The sequence below is a fragment of the Cervus elaphus genome, chromosome 16 (assembly GCF_910594005.1).
Source record: "Cervus elaphus chromosome 16, mCerEla1.1, whole genome shotgun sequence".
NCBI classification, from domain to species: domain Eukaryota; kingdom Metazoa; phylum Chordata; class Mammalia; order Artiodactyla; family Cervidae; genus Cervus; species Cervus elaphus.
The window spans coordinates 34,844,095-34,867,605 of NC_057830.1; the positions used below are offsets into that span (position 1 = coordinate 34,844,095).

The 23,511-nt window shown below is 58.4% G+C and overlaps 1 protein-coding gene across 4 annotated transcripts in view; it reads left to right on the forward strand.

Moving 5' to 3' along the window:
- Positions 1 to 5,454: 5,454 nt before the first annotated feature.
- The window catches only part of CNTFR (ciliary neurotrophic factor receptor), a 37,849-nt gene continuing 19,792 nt past the window's right edge, over positions 5,455 to 23,511 (forward strand). Inside the window, exons 1-2 of one of the 4 annotated variants that reach the window (XM_043927861.1) lie at positions 5,455 to 5,650; positions 13,519 to 13,632. The gene's annotated coding sequence lies outside the window, so the exon portion shown is untranslated. Of the gene's footprint in view, positions 5,651 to 13,518; positions 13,633 to 16,482; positions 16,662 to 17,374; positions 17,398 to 23,511 lie in introns of those variants that run through there. The other 3 variants (XM_043927856.1, XM_043927857.1, XM_043927860.1) reach the window with 3 other exon arrangements.

Consider the following 23,511-nt stretch of genomic DNA (forward strand, 5'->3'; position numbering starts at 1 on the left):
AAACATCCAAGAGGAAGAGACCAGGAAAACAACTCAGGGAAGGCTCCTCGCCCAGGGGAGGGGGGCCATGTCCTGGGCCTCGGGACAGCGCCGGCCGCTCTCCCGCCGCCCTTTCTGGGAAGCTGCCATAGGAGTGGGTGACTTTAGCCAAAAGTGAAAAAAAAAAAGTCACCCTAATTATTCAGGAAAAAAGACGTCCCCTTCAATGTAAATGACACTTCCCCCGGGGGCTTCCCTCAACTCTGTTACTCCCCTCTTAGTGGTCCCCCTGCTTGGTCAGGCTAGGGGGTCCTGGAGACACTGGGCTGGGGGCAGAGGAGGAATTTCAACATGAAATGTTTTGTTCATTAAGAGAGAACATAGGGGGAAATTCCCTTTCTGCCTGGGCCTGGGCAGCTCAGGCAGATACTCAAAAGCTATTGTGAAAAATTGAGTCTGAGCTGCAGAATGGGTGGTGGTGGCGGTGGGGCGGGGGCGGGGGGGACACAGACCGTCTCTCCTCTCCTCTTAGACTCCTGACTGTCAGCAGTTTCCTAAGCCTTAATCCTTCCTCCTTTCGGGGATTTCATTCCCCAGTTCCAGTGTCTCAGGTTGCCCTCAAACTTCCTTCTTAGCAAAACAGGAGGAACTGGGGTTAGACTGGCGTTAGAACTTCCAACTAAGGAGGAAGGAAGGATACCAAAGGCAACAGGGGAGCCTTGGATCTATTTGGAAAATTTAGAATTCTGATAGAATATGTTGGGAGCCATAGGCAGCGAATCTGAGGGTGCCCGGGGCAAGAGCAAAAGCATCTGTTTCTCACAGCGGCTTTAGAGAACCCCAGTGAGGATGAAGAGGAGATGGCTCCAGAGAACTGGGGGCAATTCCCGGCTGAATACTTAAGTACCACCGTTACGGCTTCAGCCCTAACCCCTTCTCTACCTTTAGGGAATTTGCTCTTTTTCAGTGCCAGAGAGTGGAGGGGTCAGGGTACACTCAGGTGGTGATCCAGATTCCAGAAGGGGGGGTCTGCAGGGGGTACTGTAAGTGGGCCCTAGGTACTGTCCCAGGATGCGGGTGAGTCATCTCTGGGGGGCTGAGCTGGACCCTGAGCGTGCTGGGGGGGGGTGCTCTGGGCCCCCCTCCCTGGCTCGGCCCGGGGCTATGTCGGATCGGGTTTCTCGGCGCCTGGAGCCTCCGCGAGGCCGAGCTGTTCCCGAGCCCCGGCCAAGCCGCCCGGGGCGCTGGCACTGTGCAAGGAAGCAGGAGGGGGGTGAGGGGGAGCAAGGGAGGGCTGGGAGGGCGTTTACGTAACTGCCTCTGGGAGCCCGCCCCGACCTGCCAAACCCCAGTGTGGGACTTTGTGTGATTGAGAGCGTGTGTGACTCTGAGTGTGTGCCACGTGGTGTGACTGAGTACATGGTTGTGTGGGTGATTTGTGTCTGTGTGTTAAGTGTGTGATTCCAGGAGTTCAGTCCTTGAGACCTCTAACTGCCAGCCCCAGGCAGGGGTCCCAGACTCCCAATGTGCCATAGTGAGGTTCAATATACACATTTCACTCTTTGAGACTAGGTGTGTGACTTGATGGGCTTCCCAGGTGGCGCTAGTGGTAAAGAACCCACCAGCCAATGCAGGAGACATCAGAGACCTGGGTTCGATCCCTGGGTCAGGAAGATCCACTGCAGGAGTGAGTGGCAACCCACTCCAGCATTCTTGTCTGGAGAATCCAATGGACAGAGTAGCCTAGTGGGCTACAGTCCTCGGGGTTGCAAAGAGTTGGACACGACTGACTGACTTAGCACGCACGCAGAAGGAAAGTTATGACCAACCTAGACAGCATATTTAAAAGCAGAGACGTTACTTTGCCAACAAAGGTCCGTCTAGTCAAGGCTATGGTTTTTCCAGTAGTCATGTATGGATGTAAGAGTTGGACTATAAAGAAAGCTGAGTGCAGAAGAATTGATGCTTTTGAACTGTGGAGTTGGGGAAGACTCTTGAGAGTCCCTTGGACTGCAAGAAGATCCAACCAGTCCATCCTAAAGGAGATCAGTCCTGGGTATTCATTGGAAGGACTGATATTGAAGCTGAAACTCCAATACTTCGGCCACCTCATGTGAAGAGTTGACTCATTGGAAAATACCCTAATGCTGGGAAGGATTGGGGGCAGGAGGATAAGGGGATGACAGAAGATGAGATGGTTGGATGGCATCACTGACTCGATGGACATGGGTTTGGGTAGACTCTGGGAGTTGGTGATGGACAGGGAGGCCTGGCATGCTGCGATTCATGGGGTCGCAAAGAGTCGGACACGACTGAGTGACTGAACTGACATGTGATTTTAAATAAGGTGTGTCCAGCATTTGGGGGTACGACAGTCTGGGTGTGTATTTGTGATTTTGGGTAGCCAGGTAAGTGCCTCAAGGTGGACCTTTCTGATGGTTTAACAGGTTAGAAATAAGCACCATTTCCTGAAGGAGCACTGGAAAAGGTAGATGGGGTGGGGGCTGTCTTTTCTTGAGGACAAAGGAATGGGAAAGGGTCCTTGACACCCAAAGGCTTGGCATGGCACAGCTATCTCCTGGGAAAGGGGGGTGGGTGGGAGGTGGTCCAAGTGTAGGTCAGGATGGAGGAGGGTGGAGCCAAAAGTCTTTCATGACGGCTATAAAACTCTGAGGAGTTTTACAGAGTCAGGGAGAACCCCCACCTCCAATTTCCCAAGGCCTTCCAGAATGCTCAAATCTGTAATCCCCATCTCTTGCAGGGCACTAGGGCTCTGAACTGGGGACCTTATTTGCTGCTGACCCCATAGGAGAGGCAGATGGTGAAGATGGCGTGGGGTTGGGGGAGGGGGTCAGAAAAGTGGGATGTGGCTTCAGGATAAGTGGGCATGAAAGAGAAGGGGATTGATGCAGAGCTGGGGCTACCGGGGATAGGGGCACCTATTAAAGCCGGAGAGGAGAAAGGGCCAGCTCCTGCAAGGGCTTTGAAGAGCCACCAACGAGGCTCGGCTTTGCCGCCAGGGAGATGGGGTAAAGGAGGGTTCAATACGGAGACTTAGAAAGCTCAGAAGCTCGTTTGCAGACAGGGCACTGGAGCCAGCAGGAGCAGAAACGCACGAGTAATCTGTTGCCCCAACTGAGACGCAAGGCGAATCTCTTCTGGACCAGGCGGCAGGGGCAGAAGGGAGAAAGGGGCCGCACCCTCGTTGCTCCGTTAGGAGGACGCTGCTGCCTCTTTGCCGGAGCCGCAGCTTGAGCGAGAACGCGCCTCCCGCACTGCCCGCCAGGTGTCGCTGCGGCCCTGGGGAAGCGGGCGCGGCCGCCGAGTGCTGCGCCGCGAGAGGCTGCGGATAGACTGACGCTGGAATCCGTTCCGACGTGCGCCTCTGGTCCTCGCTAATCCTCGGAAACAGCGATTTACCCGGCTGCCGGACCCACCCGGACCCTGCCCCGGCACCCGCGGGCTTGGGCACAACCTATGGCACCCCCAGCGCCCCCAGGTGGGGAGGGCACGTTGGTCTGGGGCGGTTCTCCCCTCTGATCTCAACCTGGCAGAAAGCTGCTGAGTCCAGGACACGGGCAGATCTGGAGGTCAAGTCAGCCCACCAAGAACCCCGCAGATCTCGTCGCCAGACTGCGCCTCGAGGAAAGGGGCGCCCCCCGCCCCAGCACCCAACCTCTCCCAGGCCTAGTTTCGGCGCAGAAGGAGAGGCAATTCCTGACACCCCCATCGCCGCCCCCCCGATTCTGTCGCACCGTCTCCACTCCTTCCCGGTGCCCACCATCCTGTCTCCGCCCGTGGCCTGGGTTCTTGTAGGCTCCTGACCCAGAGAGGCCAGATAGAAGACACCTACTGTGGGTGGGCGTGAGCTGATTTCGGCTGGAAGCCACTCTTTCTCTGTGTCCCCTTAAGCCCCAGCTGGCCCTCTCTGAGCCCCAGCCCCGGCTGACCCCTGCTGGTTGCACCGATGGGATCCTGCGGCCACAGAAGTAAAAGTGAAAAGCCCGGTCAGTGGCGGGAAGGTTTTTTCCTCTGCAATGGGAGTCCCTGAGGCATTTGTTGGGAAAAGGGCCCGGGCGCTCTGGGCAGCCTACTAGGGAAGGGTGTTAAGGAAGTAGCGAGATACTTCCTTCCCCCTCTCCCGGCCCGCAGACCTTGCGCAGCTCCCGGGAGGGGCCAGGCAGCTGGGATTATGGGTCAAAGGTCAGGTGAAAAATCCAAGGGGTGGGGATGGGGGTGGGCCACTCGTTCTCCGCCCCCTGGCATTCACCCTTTCTGTTGCGCTCTGCCGTGGCTTCAGAAGTAGTCGGGTTGTCTAACCTGAATTCCCCCCTGTAATAGCCAGACCCGAGGCCCGGGGGCGCGTGAAGTGAGCACACCCGCCCCCCAGAGGCCCAGGCTGCGAGAGGGAGGCTCGAGGGGTGAACCTCCAGCGCCCAACTCTGGCGCTCGCGCTCTGGCATTGCCGATCCGGGCAAAAAGGGCGCACTCTCCCTACATCCCGCATCCCAGTGGCGGTCACTCCCCAGGCCGCGTGTCCGGGGATGGGTTAGGTGAGGGTGAAGAAGGAGAAGGGAGAGGGGTAGTTGTGGTTTATCACTGGAGACTTGGTGGGAGGCGAGGGCCTGGTCCCAGGCTGGTTAGGGCTGGGTTCCCAGGTTAGGGCTGGTTCCCAGCCTGGTCCACCTCGGGTCATGCGAGCAAACAGCCCCCCTTCCTTCGGTGTGAGGGGTGTAAGTGTTTAAGGCTGGGAGAGGGGGCGTCGTTGCTGGTGGCGATAGAAGATCTGGGAGGGGCGGAGACGGCTGGCCTCTCCGGCCCAAAGTGGGGCCTGGGGGCTCCTGCTCCAGCTCTTCTCACGGAGATGTTGGCGGGAGGACCCTGAGAGTTGGCCCCAGGTGTGCCAGGGTGTCCCTGCGAGGCACTCAGGGCTCGAACGTGCGGGAGTGTGCGCCGCGGAGACCTGGCCAAGGCTGAGTGAGCGAGGGAGTGTGAATGAGCGACCCTGGGGGATTGGATGCGCGCCCATCGGCCCTGGGGGATCCGGCGGAGTGGGTGTGGGTGTGGGTGCGCGCGCGTTTCTGAGACCCGCGGTCCGGGCTGTGCGTGAAGCACGGGCACTACAGCCGTCTGGAGGGCGTTCCCGAGAGAGGGTGAAGGCGAGGGGGCCACGCGTGCCAGTGCGGGCAAGTGTGCCCGCGGGGGGAGGGTGGGAGCCAGCCTGAGTGAGGGGAGTGGGGGCTCACAGGCCTGCGCAGGATGACTGTGCCCGCTCGTGCCAGGAGCGGGAGCGTGCCACGGCGGGGGCGCGCGGGGGCCGTGGTCGGGAGGGGGTCGCGGCGCGCGGCCGCGGAGGCGCGGGGAGACAAGGAGGGAGGGGGAGGGGAGCGAGGGCGCGCGCGGCCGGGCGGGCGCCCGCGGTCACATGGGCGAGGGAAGGAGGGAGGGAGCGCGCGAGGGAGGGAGGAGGATGGGGGGGTTAAAGCCGCCCAGCGCCGAGGAGCCGGTGCAGAGCGGGCGGCGGCGGCAGCGGAGGCGGCGGCTCCAGCCGGCGCAGCGCGGGGCTCGGCGGCGGGATCTGGCGGCGGTGCTAGCTCCGCGCTCCCTGCCTCTCTCCCTGCCGGGGGCGGTCGAAGAGCTAGGCGCGGAGCCCCGGCGGCCCGAGGGCGCGGTGAGTACCTCGCGCGGAGCGCGCGGCCGGACCCTCAAACCCTCGGGTTGACCAACAGATCCGCGGCCCTCGTGCGCGCGGGAAGAGGGAGGGGACGTGCGTGGGCCCGAGACTGGGGTAGGGGGGACAGGAAAGTTCACGGGAAACTTTGCCCGTAAACTCGGGGGCGGGGGCGCAGGAGAAGCAGCCCCCCACGTCCGGGCGCGCCGGGGGTTGGGCGTGGTGGTGGTGGGGCGGACAGTCCGCCGGCGGGAGGTGGCAGGGATCGATTGCCCTAGCCTCCGGGTTCTCCCTCACCTCTCAGCGTCGCGCGCAGGGTCTGGGAAAATTCCGGAGCTGGGGGTGGGGGGGGGTCGTAGTGACCCCCGCGTGCCCAGAGGCGGCTTCCTTCTCCAGCAGAAATCTGGACTTGAAAGCGCCCAGGGGTGTGAACGGACGGTTGCGCGTCCGCCGGTATATGGGTGTACATGTGAATCCGCTTGTGTGTGTGTGTGTGTGTGTGTGTGTGTGTCGACGTGAGCCTGCCTGTGGTTTCCTCGTGAGTCCGCCTGGATGTATCTCCAGAATCTCTTTGTAAGTGCTCCCGTGTTGTGTGTCCGTGAGTCTGCCTGCGGTGCATCCCCGCCTCTTTGTGAGTCTGCCGGTGTGTGTCTTCCCCTAGTGCGGCTCTGCTGGAGCCGGCCTGGGTGTCCCCGTGCTGCTCGGAGTAGTGTAGCGCCCGGTGCGTGGGGGCTGGGCCGCGGGGAGGTCACCAGACGGACAGCTCTCCTCCTCGGCTCGGAGCCTCTCCTCTCCCGAGCCTCTCTTCCAGCGCTCGATCTCGCGCCCGCCCGCTCCCTTGGCCCCCTCCCCCCGTCAGTAGCTTCAGGCGGGCAGGACTATTTCACGCCTTGTTGAAAATTCAGGATTTTCTTTCTCTTTCCGTCTAGTCTCTCTTTTGAGAAGCGTCTGTGTGGCTGGCGGTGTTGTGTCTGCAGCACTGGGTGTGTGTGTGCATGCCGCTGGAGAAGTGTGTCTGCAACACTATTTGCTTTGCCTGTAGTACTTGGTGTAATTGTGTCTGTGTCACTGGGGGTATTCCTGTGGCTGTGATCACGGAGGTGGTGGGTGTATGAAATGCTGGGTGTGTTTATACATCCCTAATTGCTGTTTGTCCGGGGGTCTGAAACACTGAGTGCATTTTTGTGTGTCTAACTCTGGGTATGGTTGTGTACCAATGCATATGTGGGGATGATGGAGCTTGGACAGTTAGATGTTTCTATGGCTGAGTGGCTAGCCCGGGCTTGGTGGGTGGAGGGGACTGTGTCTCCATCGATTCTGCATACCTGCCCCACTGCAGGATCCACACAGATCCTCTGGGCTGGTTCTTAAGGCTCCTGGTCAGGATTGCTGATGTGCAGCCGAGGTTCACACTCCATCACGGTTAACACTCCAACTGGGACCCTGAGCCTTATGTGAAAAGTAGGAGTTTAAAGTTCACATACAAGACTTCTAGGGGCCCTGGAATTTATACTCAGCTTCATACTGGGACACTTTAACTCATATGGACTCACACTCAGAACTACCAGAGGACAATGGACTTGCACTCAGATTCACACTTATATTCTGGTCATCTCCAGTGATACATTTCAGTCCTGGAGCTTACACTCAGACTCACATTGGGACTTTAGGCTCACACTTAGATTCACATTTCTGTCCTGAGGCTCATAGACTAAACCTGAGACTAGAGCCCATGCCCAGAATTCCCTGAGGTCCTAGGGCTCACACTGGGCTCACACTGACACCCTGGAGCTTTCTCAGATTCACACGTTGTGGGGCGCACACCCAGACTCACCTGGAGAACCTGGGGTTCATCTGAGCTCAAGGACTCACCTAGGACATTGGGGTTCATACGTGCATGCTCACATCTTGGAGTTCACACTCAGATTCACACTAGGACATGCAATATACTCACTTCCATCCTTGGGATCACTTAGGGACCCATACTTATAAAGGGACCCCAGTGCTTATACTCAGACTCACACAAGGAACCTTAGCTAACACTCAGAAAGCCCCGAAGACCAGGGCCTCACATGAACACTAGGACTCTTCCCTGTACTGACTTGTTTGGGAATCCTGGGGCTCACAGTTAGATTCCCACTTCAGCCCTGGAACTGACAGTCACATGCACAGTGAGACCAGCATTCACACTCAAACCTAAACTTCAGTCTTGGTCTTCACACTCAGACTGACATCCCTGGTAGTTACATTAAACTTGCTTCCATCCTGAGGCTTAGATTCAGAGTCACACTAGGGCCCCAAGTGCTCACACTCAGACTGGCGCTTGCACCTTGAGGCTTTCATATTCACATGGAAACCCTGGGGTTCACACTTAGAATCACACCAAGTTAGCTTTCCATTCTGGGACACTCAAACCCACATTAGGATTATGTTCACACTCCCAGGGGAACTTAGAACTCACGGTTCAGCTCACCTGTGCATTCTCTGGTTTATGGTATGTCTCAGGGCAGCTGAGAACAGGAACAGAGACTCTTACAAGATCTGTGTTCTCCAGAGGTGGGGAGTGGAAGAGATATGTATTTGGTCACATCCCTTTCTTGGGTTGTAGGCTGGTAGAGAGTGGTGGGAAACACCCAGTTAAACCTTTCTGCCTGTTCTTCCAGAGGAGACTAGGCTGTCAATCACTCTCAAGACGGCTGAGTGGCTTTTTGGTTCAGGGGTGACATGTACCCTTAGGGTTCCCTATGAACCATGTACATGCACATCTTTGTTCAATAGTTTTGGGTACCTCTCCTGTGATAGAGAGGCTCAAGTATGGGGAAATAAGACTCATGTCTTCCCAAGACATCTCCCCCATCCCAGTCATTCTTCAGATGGGAACAGCGTGAAGGTTGACTTGAGAGGGATAGACATCTGGCTTCTTTGACCTTTCCAAGATGGCGAATTTCTGGTTGTGCGGGAGATGGTAGCCCCAGATCTGTGGTGAGGAGGTGGCTGGAGGAGAAGACTGGAGTGGAACGCACCCTCTTCTCTCTCCTTTTCCTTGGCTGGAACGGGGTTGGGCCACGTTTTGTTTTATCTCCCAGTGTCTCCTGGAATGCCTGAGTCCTTATCCTGTCTCCAGCATCTGCCTGGGGTTCTCCACTCTGCCTCCCCAAAGAGCAGTAGCTCAGCGGGGGTGGGATGGGGTGGCAATTGGGTCAGGTTGCAATCAGTCTTAGGACTCCACCTGCCTTGAAGACACTGCCCAGGGCTTTACACCCTTCTTTTTGTGGAGGCCAGTGCACCAGCTCCCCTTGGGAGCCCACGAAGTATGGAACTGGCCCTCCAGCTCAGATGGCTAGGCTGTAACTGCTCCTTGGCCCAGAGCGGGACACGTGCTCTCCAGCCCCCCTATGGGGGTGGAGGGCTTGAAGGCAAGGCGCCCTGCTCTGCCCCCCCATGGTGAGTTGAAGTGTAAATGAATCGGAAACAGATGGAACGTATTTTCTTTGAAATGCAGATGGGTTGGTGGGGGGACCATGTGTGCACGGTTGGGAGGGGGGGTCCCAGAGAACTAGGAGGTTGAGTAGAGAGCTGACCCCTCCTCCAGACCCACCAAGGGATTGGGGATGTGTGGGGGGAATACCTCAGCTGTGTAAACTCCAGTGGCCCTGGGTGACCATACCCACCCCAGACCCTAGCTTCCTGTGGGGAGGGGCTGGGGAGGCCGTGGTCCCCGTGGGCTGAGGGCACTGGTTGCAGAGGGCAAAGAGGGCCCCCAAAGCATAGAGCCATGCTGGGTTGGGGGTCACCAGAGCCCAGGAGGTGAGAGGAGGAGCTGGGCAGACGTGGGGAAGAGTTGGACCCTACAGCTGTGGGGAACCAGCTCCTCGAAGCTGGGGCTGGAACACCAGTCCGAAGGGGCCAAAGTTATTAATAGACTAGGGTGGTGACTCCCGGGCGGCCCAAGGGCCCGTCCTGGGGTTCAGGAATGGACTGAAGCATCCTTAGTCCTGAGGGAGGTCAGAGTGCCCCACTGTACACTGCCTCTGCTTCCTTTTCGCAGTGCTCAGCAAGGCTGCAGAGTAACTCACTGCCTGTGAAATCTGGGACCTAGGGGTGGGGGTCCGCGAGGCTCAGCCCCCACCCACCCTGCCCCTGCTATAGACAAGGTACACAGTGGGAAGCCAGTGTTGAGTAAACAATCTTTGTCTCCAGCCAGACTGAGTGGTGTTGGTGGGCAGGGCCATGTCCCTAATTCCCTGGCCAGCAGGGATTAGGTGCTCAAGAAATGTTGAGGAATGAACACTGAGTGGGACAGACCGTGGGGAGGGGGGACTCGCCGGGGCTTGAGACTCTCTTGTGGCTTGAGATTCAACAGCCTCTGTGGCATAACCCTGTTTTTTGGTTTGAATCGCCCCTAAGTGATTTGCAGGCAAGACTAAAGGAAGGACTTCCCTGTATTCAGGGAAGGAGTGCAAAGGATGGGCAGCTTCTTCCTTGAAAAGGTCTGTGGCAGAGGTCAGAGCTCACTTCTGTCCTCTCCCCAGCTTCAGGATTTTTCAGAAGATGGGAAAGTCCTTTTCTCCCCCACGTGGTCGTGAGCATGTCCCTTGCTTTCTCTAAGTCTGGGTTTCTTGGACTCTAGCTAAGGCAGTGGACCCCAGGTCTGAGCCTTTGAGGCTGGGCTTCCCTGGCGGCTCAGCTGGTAAAGAATCCGCCTGCAACGCAGGAGACCTGGGTTCGATCCCTGAGTTGGGAAGATCCCCTGGAGAAGGGACCGGCTACCCACTTCAGTATTCTGGCCTGGGAAATTCCATGGACTGTATAGTCCTTGGGGTCGCAAAGAGTCGGACACGACTGAGCGACTTTCACTTCTGAGGTTTAGCTGCTATGGGCACCATGGACTGTCTGTATTGGTTATTAATGTCTGTTTGAGAACACAGAGTTCAGATCCTAAAAATACCCTGTCCAGCCAGAGCCTCAGAGGTGCTGGGATAGCAGTGGCTGCATCTTGATGGGATAGGCACAGAGGCAGGAGAGACAGAGAGAGTGCGGGGAAACTGAGGCAGGCAGCATGGGCAGGGAGTTGCGCAAGAGACAGAGCCTTCCCTTTGTAGGGAACAGAAGTTTCTAAAAGAGTGGTGCCAGTTAGTCACATTAGGCAACATTTAAGGTAATCTGTTATCTCGCGCCACCAAGAATTTCCTTCTCAAAGAGCCTGGAGGTACAACTAATAGCAGACATAAAAATCAAGCAGTCAGTCGTAACCATTTCAGGTCCAGCTTCAGGATGTTCCAAAACGGTGTGTGACCAAGGAAAATATCTTCCCCAGGTAGCCTTTTCTGAGCTGCTGACTCTGTCCCTTCTAGAGCTCTTTCTTGCAGCCCGAGTCCCGGTGCGTTTCTTCCACACCCCGTTTTATACATCCCCACCTCACTTCTGACCCCCAGGCCTCTGTGGAGCTCCTCTGCCCCAGAAGAAAGGGACTCACAGTGGTCCCCGAAAGGTAAGATGAGCCCAGCCTCTGAGGACAGATGTCATGTGACCTTGGCCCATGAGCTGACCTTTCTGGGCCCCTCCGTGAAATCGCGGGATGGGGGCTGGGCCCTGGCCCAGGCCCCGAGAGAAGGCGGTTTTGGCACCCATCCAGGTCCCTGACGTCAATGACTCTCCAAATAATGGAATCAATATTGGGGGGGGGGGGGTGGGCAAGCGTGAACCAGGCCCCAGCGATTAGAAACAGATCAGCACAAACCCACAGCTGACTCTGATAGAGCTGCCTTGGAGAGCTAGGGTGGGGGGCCTGGGAGGAGGTGGCCTTGAGCAGGGGGCTCAGGAATGGAGGCAGAGTCACCGGGTGTCCAACGCGTGGGAGTGTACAAGTGGGCAGAGACTCTGGCGCTGCCGGGTGGGAATGATGAGGTGGGAGGTGGGGGGCTGTCTTGGTCCCTTCCGCGTTTGAGCCTGTGGGGTTCTGAGACTGGGGTAACTTGGTGAATGGAGATTTCTTGCAGCCAGTGAGTGATGAAGGGTTCATCTCTCTGCATCCCAGACCTGGGCCCCTTGGCCATGTTAGGGCTCAGAGGTTATACCAGGGGAACTGGGGGAGGGTTCTGAGTGAGACCTAAACGGCATGACTTTTTTCTTAAAGGCATGGGGCGTTAATCTGCCACAGAGAAATGGGTATTCCCCTTCAGATTGGGAGTCTGGCCTCCTTCCCCCACTCATGTCCTCTCAGCCCCCTATAAGGCAGCAGGTGAGGATGGAGGGGGCCCTGGGGGTCTATAGGGGGCTGGCCTGGCGGCAGCTGACAAAAAAAAAAAAAAAACAGGAAGAAGGGCTGGGGGGAGCAGCTGTAATTATGGGGCATTTATTATTAATCAGATGAAACTGCTAGAAGCAGCTGGTGTAATGTGTGTCGTGATACAGACTCTGCGTGCCCCCAACACAGGCACACTCGAATGTGTCCTCACCTACACGCTCACTTATACATGCGTCCTGTTTTGCTTTCAGAGTTTTCTTTTCCTGAAGGTTGGATGACTCTCTGTTTGTCTGTCTGTGTATGTCAGTGTGTATCTGTCTGTTTTTTCATGTCAGCCTGTATCCTCCTCTCCCTCTGTTGTCTTCTTTCCCCACCATCTCTGTCATTCCTCAGCCCCGGGTGTCTGTCTTTGTCTTCCTGTCTCTGTCTCTGTGGGCCTGTCGGTGTGTCTGTATCTCTTACCACCAGTCAGCCTGTCCCTAACACCTTGTTTGAGTTTCCGGCCATCTCTCCCTGGCTGGCGGTACCTCTGCCTCTCCGGGCAGAGTTAGATGACATGGAGCTCCTTTCTCGTGCGTATGTGTTGAGGCACCTGATCGTGCCTTTAGCAGACACAGCTGGGACCTGTTGTGGCGGGGAATGGAGCAATTGGACCCTGAGAATCTTCCAGGGTCTTGTAGAAGTCGAGGGCTCTGTTCAAGTAACTGGAGTCCTAGAAGTAACAATGACTTTCAGAATAGCTTCCTTCAGCACCAGTTGTGTGACGTTGGGCAAGGTAAGGTGCTTTTGTTCTCTGAGCCTCAGTTTTCTCATCTGCAAAATGGGAACAGGATTACCTTCAAAGGTTGTTTTGGTGATCTGGTGCAAAACTGTATGTTAGGTCTTCATCATGGTATTTGGCTCATCAAGGGCCCTGAGCAAGTGTTAGCTGTTCCCATTATTATTGGGAAAGGCACTGTGCTGGCTGGGGAGAGATCTGCAGAGGCAAGCTGCACTAGCAGAAGGGCTCCAGAGTGAGATTTGCACTCAAATCTCTGTCTGGAATTGATCGGCTATGTGATCTTGGGCAAGTTAACCTCCCGAAATCTGTTTTTTGAGCTGTCAAATGGGAATAATAATAGAACCTACCTCATGGAGAAGTCATGAAGATTAAATGAGATCATGTACATAAAGTGCCTAACACAGTTCCTGGCACATAACAGATGCTCAATAAATCATAGTGGTGATGAGGAGAGGACAGTATGATGGTGTGTGTTTCTGCCTGCTGGGGGCCCTGTGTCCCTGTGTGAATGTGCATGGGAGGATGTGTGTGACATGGAGGTGCTTGTGTCTGTGAACCAGTTGTGTGGGGATTTCAGATGGTCTGTGGGTTTGCATCTGTGTGTGGTGTCAGGCCGCTGGCTTCTGGCCTCTCCTTGTCGCTGCGGTTCAGAACCTAAAGTCTGCAAAGGGTGCTTCAGGGAGTCTGGGCCACTCCCAACTTTTTCTCCTCTGGACACTGACCTGCTGCCTGCCTCAGTCTCCCCTTCTCACAGTGGGGCTGTGAGTGTGAAATGAGCTCTGAGTTCGACTAAGGTCTGTGGCTCCTCTGTGGCCTGATTTGTGCCCTTTGCCCTTCTAGAATCCAGCCTTGTCACATCATCCCGCCCGCTTGGTTTCAGAAGTCTCCAGAAGAGCCTGGTCTGGAGGAAGAGGAGGACATTGATGTGCTCGGTGTGCGGCCGTTGGTGAAGAGGTATGTGCTGGGGGCCCGGGGGAGGCAGGTCAGTTTCAGGGCAGCTGGCAGGTGCCATGGGGGCCGTAGGTCTGGGGATGTGAGTGAAGGAGGGTCTGCAATCCCTTCCTGTTCTTACCCCCTCCTTCCTCCTGAGGCTTTTCATGGCCCCACGACAGGCCTATAAAGGGGAGGAGACTTACCCACCATCACACAGGCAAGGGCAAAGCCAGGTCAGAAAACTGAATTCTGCACTGCTGGGGCTGAATCCCGGATATGGGAGCATGTTTCTGTCTCATTGTCAGCCTTCTTCTCTGCCCAAAGCATCTCTCTGGCTTGATTGGTGGGGAGCCGCTGGGCTTGGAGGAGATGGGATGGAGGGTCAGAAAGTCCAAAATCTTCTGAGGCCAGCCTTGGGGGTTGGGCCTGACTCTCCGCCTTTCATTCTGGCCAGGCAAGGCCCCTGGATTGGCAGCCCCAGGGTGGGGGTGCTCAAGAAATCGAGGCGCTGGAGCGGAACGGAAGGGCCTATTGTCGAAAACCCGCCAGAGGCCCACAAAGGCCGGCAGGGCTTTTCATCTCAGCTCCCAAACAGACTGGCCATTTTCCCGGCCTGGAAGTGGGGTGGGGGTGGGGGGGCTGACCCTTCAGAACTAGCAGTGGGGTGTTGTTGAGGGTGGGGTCCGAGCCGAGTGTATCGCAGGCTGACAACATCATGGCCATAAAAGGGACTTAAAATGGAGCTGGGGTTCTGAAGAGTAGAAAAGGGACTTTAGAAGGCTGGAGAGGGTTACACTTCTGTCTCCCGGTTCCCAGAGGACCTGAAGAACTTGGAGTGGGGTGTCTATCAGAAGTTCAGGTTTGCACAACAATGAGGGGAACACCTGGGAGGAGCTTGGTGGCCGGTTTGGAAAGTGAGCTGTTGAGCTGTGCTAATCACCCCACACACACTGGGGACACCTTAGGGAGCGGAACTGGGATCGGAGAAGAGAAGGCTAGCGGTCAGGCAAGAGAATGGGCTCCCTGGAGCAGGAGGGACTGAGGCCAGACAGCAGGAAGGACTTTCTGCCAATGAACAGTAGCTCAGATGCCCTGACCCTCTCCCTGGGGATCCCTGAGGAGCGCAGAGAGCAGGGGAGCTGGAGAACACCCCCGGGGGGGAAAGGCTGAGACGGCTTCTGTGGGGGCAGAGGAGGAGGCCGTGAGGGAGGACTTGGCAGTTCTGTCCACCCTCCCCCAGCAGCACCTTCAGCACCACTTTAAAAACAGCTTTTTAATTTAACAAAGTGGATGAAAAACTGTTTTTGGAAATAAAAGATATCTGCTGTCTCCCAGGCTAGCACTCAGCCCTTGCAGAGAACCTCTCTCGGTTTCTCCTTGCTCTTGGTGGCTCATTTCCTCTCTCTGCGTCTGTCTCTCTCTTTTTGGTTTGTTTCAGCTCTTCAGCCCCCCAAGCTTCCCCTTGGCCTCCCATCACCGTCCCCCCCCCACCCCCCAATTCAGCCTCTGCGGGAGTGTCATCCTCAGCCTCTTATTTCCGTGTCCCTGCATCTCCTTCTGTCTCTCCGCTGCCAGTCTCTCTCTTCCGGGCTTGTCTCTCTCTCTTCTGATTCGTCTCTGTCTCCCAGCCTGTCTCAATCTCTGTCTCCCTTCCCCCCCTCCTTTCTCCCCCAACCCCTGCTCTAAATGGGTCTATTTAAAACACCCGACGCTGCCAAGTCAGAAAAGCGTCTCCTGATAAAGCGCATTAGGCGGAGGGAGGGAGGAGGAGGGGGAGGGAGGCGGCGGGCGGATGGATTGATCCAAGCCCGTAACCCCATTAATCAGGCATCGTGGATCCCCCTCCCTCCCCCAGCTTCGGCCCCTTCAGAGCTAAAAGCCCCTTAAATATTTATCACCCCTCCCCCATGGGGGCGAGGGGAGAGCTGTGTGGCCCTCTGTGTGAGCATCCCCAGCCTCCTGGTCTCCCCCTCCATCCCGTGGGTATGTGTGTGTGTGTGTGTGTGTGTATACACACGTGTGCATGTGCTCCTGTGTGCATGCATGGATGTGCACACACCTGACAAGCCCAGGGCCCAACTGCCATCTTGCTCCCCCCAAACCATTGGAGTGGCCTGCTCCCCTGAGCAGCCTCTGGGGTACCTTAGGTGTCTGGCCTGGCTTCTGACCCTCCTGAAGGGTTGGGCATGCAGTCCACTGGGGGTCCTCGTGCCCCTCAAAGTGCAGGACTGGAGGACTGGCTGGCATTGAACTGTCATCCTCAGGAGGGAGAGAGGTGAGCTGTGATTCAATGTCCAGATTCCCCCAAATTTCCAACGCAGGTCACTCGGGGAGTAGAGTTGGGGATTCCAGCTTCTAGAGTGCACAAGGTCCCTAGGAGGCTGCTGGAAGTTCCCCCTTTCTCCTCGGAGGGCAGAAGTAGACCTGGGGTGGAATGGGGGCTTCCCCTGACCTCAGACGGGCAGGAAGGCAAGCTGGAGCGGGGGCGGGGTGCTCCCCATCACCCCTAGAGATTAGACTGTCTGGGGGTGATGTGAGACGGAGAGCCTTCGCTGCAGAGGTCAGCCCTGAGTGAGACCGGCCGGGGTTGGTCCCAGTTGGCCTGAGAAGATGGCCCCGGGCGGGGGAGGGGAGGCCGCGGCAGCCCCCAGGGGTGAGGAGGGGCGGGGGTGGTGGTGGGCCGGAGCCGGGAGGGTCCCTTCCCCCTCCCCTCCCCCTGCCTCGAGTGCCACATCTCCTCCTGACTCAGACAATTAGATTCAAAGGATGACCTCACTGCCTGCCGTCCCTCACTCGCTCCCTCCGCTCGCTCGGCTCGCTCGCCCGCCGCGCGCTCCTTCCTCCCCGCCTCCCCGGCCGCTCGCCGCCCAGCTCGCTCGCAGCGGCTCGGCCCCCCGCCCGCCGGGGCTCTCGGGGGTGGGGGGACACGCCGGCTCCCCGGGCCGCCCGGGCCCCAGCCCCGAAGCCCCGGGGGGCCCGATGCCCGCGGGCGGACGGGCGGACCCACGGAGCGCCGGAGGCACCGACGGGGCGCCTGCGCGGGGACCCAGGTCAGTGGCCGCGCGGCCGCGGGGCCGGAGAACTTGTCACCCCCGCCCGCGCCGCCCGCCGGCCCGCCCGCCCCGGCGCTTCCCGCTCCTTTCTCGGCCCCCGCCCCCCGCGGCGGCTCGGCGCTCCCCCTGCCAAGCTGTCTCTCTCCTCTTCTTTTTCTCTCCCCCCAGCAGCCCCCCTCTGCCTCTGCAGCCGGTGGGAGGGACTGGGACTTCCTGAGGTCCCAGGGATGGGGCCGGGGCCCACTGGCTGCAGCCGGACCAGGCCTCCAGCAAGAGGAGGGGGTCTGGCCGTGTCCATTGGCCTGGGGGAGGGGACCGCCACCGGGGTGGGAAGGGGGCTACTGAGAGAGAGGCCCCGGGTGTGGGGGTGACGTCCAGACAGAGGGATGAGCTCCCAATATCTTTCTTTTCCTACATCCTGTGGGCCTCTTGCTTGGCTTCGTTGGTCCCCACCTCTGAGCTAAATAACTTCGGTCCCTGCGGCCTGGTTTCATCTGGCCCCCACAGCCTGTGTTCTTTGGAGCCTTGTCACCTGGCTTCCCTTAACCCGGCTGCCTGAATTCTTTTGTCACTTTCCCTAAGTCCCCGTCACCTGGCTTCCTGGGCTTTGCCTTGCTTGGTGTCCTTAGGCTCTGCCGCCCGGTGTTCCCTCCCAGGCCTGGTCCGTGGAGTCCAGGCAGGCTCGCTTTAGGATGGGGCATCAGGGCTCACGCTACACCTGGAGCAGCAAGTGGTGAGGATGTCAACAGCACTGACGGTTGTTCCCAGGTTGGGGCCTGGCCAGCCCAGCCCGGATTCCTTTCTGCCTGGACAGCGACACAGCGTCTTCTCTTGTGATGGGGGCCAGGGTGGGGGGTGGGGTGGCTGGGATGCAGGGTCCAAGGACGACGCTTTAGGATTCTTGTCCTGGTGGTTTGTTAGGGCAGCGCTGGCTTGGCCAGGGCTGTCTCCATTTCTCTTCGGGTCTGACAGTGATGACAGGGCCTTGGCAGGGGCTGGGGCTTGAGGTCAAGGTCTCATCTCCTTCCCCTTCCCCCACTTCCTGCAGCCAGGCCTGACATTCAGGTGCCCTGTAGACAGCTGTAGGCTCAGAGAGGTTTCCCAGAGGCCTGGGCTCACCCAGCAGGTAGCTAGGCTGTGAGCTGCTGCTGCTCCTCTTCTTGGAGAAGAAGTGGTGAGGAGGGGAGGCGGGAGGGCCCTGGGGAGCAGGCTGGCTTCTGGGGCTTGCTGGCTCCTGCTGCCACCATGCCACCATCTCTTCGCCTGGGGGCTTCCTCACTGCTCCACTCTGGCCGGGATCTCTCCTCATTCCTGAATGCTGGTGAAAGCAGGGTGAGGAGAGAAAGGAGCCAAGTAGGGAATAGTGTTCTGTTTCCTCAATTTTTATAAACTTTCCCGTTCTGTGTTAGGCCACCCTGAGCTTTATCCTCCCTTCCCCTAAGCACGGGCCTGGCAACCCAAGGTCCCAGCAGGGAGTGACTGTTCTGGGTGTGTATGTGTGTGTTTCCTATGCCGGGTGTAGAGGTGTGAGGGCTGAGGGTGATGGGGGTGGGGGCGGTGGACTCTGAGTTTCTGGAGGTGCTACAGTGTCTGTGTGCAAGGGTGACTGTTCTGAGTGTGTGCTGGTATCCATATGTGAGGCCAGAACTGTTTTGATTGAGCATGTGTGTGAGAGTCTGTGTGTGTGACTGTGACTGTGATTCTTGTGTGCATGCACACCAGCGTGTGCGAGGATGTGGTAGTGGGTGTCCACGTGGGAGGCCGTGATGAGTGGCGGTAATGGGAGAATACGATGCCAGTGTCTGCGAGAGGGGTGCCTGGGTGTGTCTGTGAAGCTCTAGCTGTGTGGTGGAGATGGAGGGCTTTGGGGAGCTCTGCGATGGTAGAGAGAGCCTGAGTGTGCATTTCGTCTTGGGGAGAAGTGAGCACCGGGTGTTGTGTGCCCCTGAATCGCGGGTGTGTGTGTGTGTGTGAGCGTGTGTGTGTGTGAGCGTGTGTGTGTGTGAGCATGTGTGCGCGCATACTCATGCCTGTGTTTACCCATCAGGAACAGATTGCTCTGGCTTCCCCACTGTGCGGAGGGGAGAAAGGGGGAGGAAGGATGGCTTGCTTTTGCCCAGCAGACCAGAAGCTTCCTCAGAAGTAGTGTGTGCAATGTGCGTGCGTGGAGGGGGGTCGAGGAGAACAGCACACTTGAAGACAGTCGAAGTTTCTGTTCCCCCCACTCAAGTCTGACTCTGTCCGAAAGACCATCTTCAGTTCTTTCTGCTACACATCGACGCTTCACACGCACTGCCCACCCCCCCTTGTGTGTGTGTGTGTGTGTGCATGCGCATGCACCCACATATACACAACTTGCGAGCGTCAACCTCTGTGTATGTATTCGAGGTTGTGTCTGCACCGTAGTGGTGATGGGGCCCTGCATGGGGGGTAGTGGGAGAGGCTGAGGCAAAGAGGTCTTTGTCCCAGCCCCCAAGCCTGGAGAGCGATTCTGTCCATCCTTCTGTCTCCACAGAGGGCTCTGCAGCCTCCTTCCTGCCTCATCTGCTGTGAGTCTGCTGCGAGCCCCCTCCCCTGTCAGCTGAGGGAAGTCTTGGTCAGCCCCGTTGACCTGCCCATCCCCCGCCTTCCATGGAGGCCTTCCAGCTGTCTATAACCTCCTGCAGCGTCTGTCCCTCCATGAGGAGCCGCCTGGCTCCCCCTAGACCTAACCTGACTGGTGTGTGGCCCTCTTCTGCATGGAGGGATCCTCCTGATTCTCCTAGAAGCCAGGAGGGACTCTGGACTGGGGCTAGGGGGAGATGAGTTAGTTCTTGCATCTCAGAATGCTGTGAAGCTGTCCAGAGCCCATATGCCCACGGGGAGGATATGAACTTCTCTGCCCCTTCCTGCTCCCCATTGGAGAGGCAGAGGTTGGGTCAGATGACTTTTCGGGGAGCAAGCCTGGACCTTTCTAGAGGACTGCTCTCGTCCAGGCCCGCATACACGAGTGTGGACGAGCCAGCGCCCAGGTCACCAGGCAGCACACAGGGCTCGAGTGGGGCTCCACTTGTGGGCCCGGCTGGTGCGATGCGGACGGGTATCTCCCTTGGACACCTCCCAGTGGCCCAGCCAGGCCCGGCATGGGAAGCGCGCAACACGCCAGCACACATGTGCAGCAGGGCACGCACATGCTGATCTCAGGGTCCCCACGGTGCAAGAGGTTGGGGGGTGGGGGGCGTGAGCACTCAAGAGCCCAAGCCGCTGCCAAAATCCATTGGAATCTTGTCCCCCCCCAGGCCCCCATCTCCGGCTGTGGAGGTCACAATAGCAGGTGCGGATACCCCCCCCCCCCCCCCACAATTCATTCACGTTGGGCCGCCTCCTTTTCCACAACCTCAGCCAGAGAGCGGAGCTGGGGGACTGCTCCCCACCCCCTGCCTCCCTCCTGGCCCCCCTCCCCTTGGTGCTCGGCTTCACCCTGCCCCCTTCCATGGGGGAGGAGTGGGGCTATGTTTGGGCAGTGTCCTTCCCCCAGAGCACGGGGGGCTTGCCCTGGAGTGTGTGGGGATGGGGTAGCATCGGAGGAGGAGATAAGGCTTGAACCCAGGCACAGCTTCTGGGCCCTGCACCCCTTCAGGTGGCGGGGGGGAGGCGCTGAGAGGAGGGCCGGGTCTGGAGTCAAAGAGAAAGAAAGAGACCAGAGACTCAGCCACAGGGAGAGACGCCATGGGGAGTGGGAGCCTGCCCCATGGCCAGCCGGCCCCAGCCCAGGAGCTGGCCCCTGACCTGGGCCCGCCCCCTCCCCCGTGGGGGGCCTGCCGGGCCAGCTGCCAGGGGCCAGGCCTCCCTCCTCGGCCTCCCCCCACCCCCGGCCTCTGCCCCCGCCCTCACCGCCCACGCTGTCCAGGCTGCCTCGGCCTGGTGGGATCTGGGGGCCTTCTGGCCTCAGCCCCTCCTCCCGCTCCTGGAGCTTCCCGCCCGCCCAGACTGTCTCTCCCAGGCTCCCGCTCGGCCAGCCGGGGCTGAGCCTCCCTGCCCACCATGGCCTTGTCCCTGCCTCTGCCCCTGGCCTGCCCCTCATTTTCTCTCTCCGTCCCCAAGAGTACGTGCCTCTCTTCCTCTCTTCACCCTAATTCCTCTGCAGGTCTGAGGCCGGTAGAGTTCCCCAGGCCTTCGAATCCGCCGGTCCTTTTGTCCTGGTTCTTGCCTCATTCCCAGGATGTGTCCCATAGGGCCATTGCAGGGCGAGGAGAAGGTGATGAGGCCCCAAGAGAAAGTGCCTTTCCCCTTTCCTGGAGGATCCCAGAGTCTGGGGTTGCTGAAGGGGACTGGAAGCCATGGAGATGTCCCCATGGCCCCCACTGTAGGCCAGATGCTCTCCATCAGAGAAACACTCCTGACCTCACCCCAGCCCCAGGCCAGGGGGGTGGGGTCCAGGCCAGTGACCTTCACTAGGTCTCAGTTTCTCAAAGGCACCACGTGGGCCCTTGCTATTCATTCATTTTCCAGGCCAGACTGAGCCCACCTGACCCTCAGCACACCCACACCACCCAACACCCTGAAGCCTAAAGCTCTGAACACACTATTGCGTATCAGCAGACAGTCAGAGCTGGGCTCCAGGCAGTGGTGCTCAGAGCTCCCATCCTCACCCTGGATGTGGCAGGGATTCCTCAAGGTTGGGTTGATTAACTTAACCTGCCTTATTTCTGCAGGATGAATAGGGGCTTTCCCAAACTTCACACTTCCCTTTCTTAGGTTTTGCCTTTAGCTGGGCAGGGGGTGAGGGTCGGGGTGCAGGGTACCTGGGACCTTGCTGGGACTGGCGAGAGGGGTCTTGGGCCCTGGATCCTAAGCCAGAAGCTTGGTAGTTGAGATCCCTGATCCAGAGCCTGTCACTCTGTCAGTGTTACAGCTGGAGACTGTCAGCCTCCATGGTGTCAACATTTCTGCGGGCTGGTGTTACTCTCTGTGACTGTCCATCTTACCGAGTCTGTCAGCCTCCCTGCATCACTGTGGATGTCACCGTCACTGTCAGCCTGAGTGACTGGCGGTCTCATTGCATCTTGGAAACCAAGGTGACTGTCACCGTGACTGTGTCAGTGTCCACAGGGGTCATTGCCCTGTTTGTTGGCATCATCGTGTGTGACTGTGACTCGGTGCATCATCACCCCTGTGGCGGCTGGCACTACGCCGTGGGCATTGGCACCTGTGCGCCTGTGTCGTTTTTAGTGAATGTTGTTCTGACTGTGTAGTGGTGTCCTTCTGTCGTCATGGGACATGACGGTAAGTTGGGGGCTAGGATGGTCTCTTGATGTGTCACCTATGTGTGTGTATGTGGCGACACTGGGCTTCTGTGTTGGGAGAGGAGCTGGGCTTCTGCTCACAAGGGGTTTGGGCTGCTGGGCATTTGTTAGTGGGGTGCCTTCTGCTCTCTCCTCACTGCTGGGTCTGGGGCTGGAGGCCAGGCTGGCCCTCTGGAAAGGTCTGTGGAGCCTGGGCCAGTTCGCATAGCCCTCATCTGGGGCTTTACAGGATTTCTGCTCTAGATCTATCCCAGAGCCGTGGGTGTGGACTTGGAAAATTCCTGGGAAAGATGCTCTTTGCCCTGGGATGGGTGGCCTGAGGTGAGCTAGGGCAGGGCAGAGGTGGATATCTCTGGCCTCAGCTTCCCTACCTGGGAATGGGTCCAGCTGGGACTTGGAGGGAAGAGAGAAGTGAAAGTGGCCTGGGACTTCCTGGACCTGTAGGTGGCGTGGGGTTTCCATCCACTCTTATCCCCTAGGGGCTAGGCTCTTGGCTTTAGAAGCCCCCCAGCCCCCTGGAAGCCCTGCTTTTGTCTCAGATCCGCCAGCACGGCTGCGCTGACAGCATCCTCCCCTTACACTGCAGGAGCTGAGTGGGCTTAGAGATGCTATCGGTGAGCACAGAGACCCTGCTTGTGTCTCGTTTCTGTGGCTCTCTCCAGGTCGTGTCTCTCCCACTGCCCTTGAATCTCTGCTAGTATCCTGTGCTCCCCGGGTCTTCCTGTGTCTCTTCTTCCATTTCTCCCTGTGTTGGTCTCTTCTTGTCCCTCAGGGACTCGGCTCACAGCTTTCCCTCTCTCCCTGCCTCTCCGTTCCCCTCTCCCCGGGTGTCTCCCTTTTCTGGGTGCCCCCAGCCGTGCAGCATCTGCTTGGTACCCCATCCCCCAGCCTCCGCAGCGCTCTCGGCAGCGCCCGGCTCCCATAGCTGCAGCCTCTTTGGCCCAGGGCCCGGCCCTTACAGTAACTCATCGGGCTGATGGAGGCGACTTTGATGAAGAAGCCACCCCTCCCCCTGTGGGGACCCGCATGTGTGTGTGTGTGTATTTGCTTGTATGCATTACACTCGTGCCAGGCCTTCTCCTCACCCCCCACGCCCCTCCCAGCTGGGACCAGGAAGGAGCTAGAAGGAGCGGACCACCCTGGCTCTCTGCTCCCATCCTGTCATCTACCCTCTGTCCCCTCTGTCTGCCCCTCTGCCTCCCAGGCCCTGGGTCCTCTCCCGTGTGCTGGGCAGCAGGTTCACCCTGAGGTGGAGTCTCTTGCTGGCTGTGAGGAGAAAAGCGGATGGTGGAGATGGTAGGGGAGGGTCTGAGGGCTCCCTGCGAGGGTTGAAGGCGGAGGGAAGCTGTGGGGGGCCGGGGGGAACCAGGTGGGCTTCCAGCCTCTTATCTGTTTCTCTCACACCGGCTCTGAATTTAGAGCTGGCTCATCCTGGGTTCCTTTCTTGGCCCCAGCACTTGCTGACTGTGTCCTTGGCCATTGTCTTCACCTCCTAAGCCTGAGGAGTAGCTGGAGGAGGGGCGTGGCTGAGGGTCAGGAGCCAGGCCAAGTGGTAGCAAAGG